The sequence below is a fragment of the Passer domesticus genome, chromosome 24 (assembly GCF_036417665.1).
Source record: "Passer domesticus isolate bPasDom1 chromosome 24, bPasDom1.hap1, whole genome shotgun sequence".
Lineage (NCBI taxonomy): Eukaryota > Metazoa > Chordata > Aves > Passeriformes > Passeridae > Passer > Passer domesticus.
Genome location: NC_087497.1, coordinates 3,299,847 through 3,302,336, shown reverse-complemented (window position 1 = coordinate 3,302,336; position 2,490 = coordinate 3,299,847). Strand labels below are relative to the sequence as shown.

Below are 2,490 nucleotides of genomic sequence, written 5' to 3'. Positions count from 1 at the left end.
GACTGTGTTACACATATCAAGCCAATCCTTTTGATGCAATTTCTTCTAGTGTCTTTGTACAAGTATGCAAAAGAGTAAATGTTTGTGAAAAAGGCAAAAAAAAAAAGCATCTTTTATTGGCAAGGCTGGCCAGCATTTCGTTCTTGATTACCAACTAACTGCCCCTCACTGGAGATGCAAACAATATTCTCAAAGATTTTTGAGGGGTCTTTAAATGGTGCCAGTGAAAATGTTTTGAAGACAATCTGTGAGCAGAGATTCTTTCTGCTGTTTGCTGCCTGTGTGTATGCACACAGACAGAGGAACGTTCTGGATATCCCAAACATTTCCTTTTACAAGAGAACAGTCTTTTTGCACTGTGCTATTTGCACTTCTGAACGTGGATGGCTGGTATAGGAAGAAACAGAGAACACTGCTTATAAAATCCTCTTCTGATTTTTGAGTTAAAGATCTCAGTCTTTCTCCTGACCACTGTGCAAAGTTGCTTCATGTATTAACTTGAGCACATAATGGTAAAAAGTATCCTCTGTAAAACCAGAAATCCTTCAGGATCTGTGCATGACCTTTAAAATCTAGGTTTTCTGGGAAACAGAATAGTCCAGTTGGACAGGAGCTGCAAGGATCATCTAGTCCAGCTGTTACCCAGGTTGATAACAGAGTGAAAGGAGAGTGGTAGAATCAACAGACAGGGCTTGCAGCTGCCACCTCGTGGTAATTCTCACCCACATTCTGGAACGACACAAGCCCCAAAACACTAAACATCCTCCTAAAACTTGAATGTGAAAAGGCAACAACATTTCCTGGCATCCTCTCCTAGAAACACGAAGGAGCCAAAATAAGCATGTAATTTACACAAAACCTTTATGCTTTAAAGGAACCCTCTTGTTGCATCTTGTCGTTTTATACATAACAGCAGTTGATGATGACATCCTGGTGACGTTTTAGAAAGAACCTCTTGAAATCTGTGAAAATATGAAATATAGAGACTAAAAATAGTGAAGCAGACTGAAGAATTTCTAAAAGGGGCTCTGTCCTAATACTGGTGTCATCAGCCATAACAACAATATCAGGAAAAGTGTAGAAGTGACCACTCCAGGTTGAACACACAAACCACCCATGAGTGCATGTCTGACAGAGACCAACAGCACACGCACAGGAGAGACTGCAATAATCACCAAAGCACTGCTTCCCCTAGACACCTTCTGGCCTCTGGTGCAATATCTCTCCTTCAGAAACTTGTCCATTTGTTTTTGCAAATATATGGATTTGGAACTGAGGCAAGGGAGCAGAGGGGTAGATTCCACTTGGTGTCAACTAGCATAATTCCATGGACTCACTGGAGGTGCAAGGTACAGGTAGCAAACAGGAGGTACAGGGCAGCAGGTAAAAAGCTGGGTCAGTGCATATTCCACAAAAAGCTTTTGCACTTTTTGTGTTTAAGAAAGATCAGCATCTGGGCAACCACATAAATTTAGGTATGTATTTACCCAAGATTTCCCTACTGTCCTGCTATTCTGTATCTCAAAGAGAATTCAAGAGTTGCTCAAATGATTAAAAAAAAAAAGACAGCTATTGACACTTTTTTGTATTTTGAAAATGCAGCATTGAGGACGAGTCAAAGACTTTTTTGCAATACTTTTTTCCAACAGTTTTTGGGGCATGTGAATTTCTGTTTGCACATGGACTTAATCACACTGCTGCACATTTTGCTTTCTAGAACCTCGGGTAATTGGCACCACAAGGCAACCCTTTACAATGTAATACCTTATGCTGGGCCACCATACTGTGAGACCACGGAGCTGATAGCTCACCTACCAGGAGCTGACAGACTACACTGAAAATTGGAGGGGGGAAAAAAATAGAAAGAAGGAAAGAAGGAGCGGGAGGGAGACAGAGAAATACATTTTTAAAGATAACCTGGAGGCAAATATAATATTTATACTTATTTATCCTCACAGCACAATCATAAGCCCCAAAACATGTCTAATGAGATGGAATTGCAAAATGGCCATGAGTTCTACTTACTTGGCTTCTCAGTGGTCTCTTAGCAGTCACATGGATCTATATTTTTCAACTATGTGACTGCTGCAGGCAAAACTCCTATAAGTAAGAGTGAGAGTCACAGCAAGTCCTTAACTCTCAGTGGTATTCATGCACAAAAATGCCAACCTAGGAAAAATGAATAGACAGAAAAAAAATAAAAAACCTGCAGGGGCAATTAAGCACTGCAGACATCTGTGCTTAACACTTGTTTCACATTTGCAGGATGTCCTCTGCTCAAATGAACTTCCATTGCCTCAACTCTTTGAATGGCCTCAACTCTTCAAGCCTTTAAGATAAAGAACCAGAAATATAAAAGAAACCAGCAAACCATTAAGGCTGGAAAAGATGTCCAAGAACATTGAGTACAACCTTTAACTGAACACCATCATGTCAACTAAATCCTAGCCCAAAGTGCCACATCCTGTCATTTCTTGAACACTTCCAGGG

At 40.5% G+C, this 2,490-nt stretch overlaps 1 long non-coding RNA gene across 1 annotated transcript; it reads right to left on the bottom strand.

The window, feature by feature from the left end:
* Nucleotides 1-844: 844 nt before the first annotated feature.
* Nucleotides 845-2,100, bottom strand: LOC135285790 (uncharacterized). The gene is made up of 2 exons (XR_010350486.1): nucleotides 2,026-2,100; nucleotides 845-962 (listed from the first exon to the last, which is right to left on the bottom strand). It is a non-coding gene; the product is annotated as an uncharacterized LOC135285790 (long non-coding RNA).
* Between the last annotated feature and the right edge of the window lie 390 nt (nucleotides 2,101-2,490).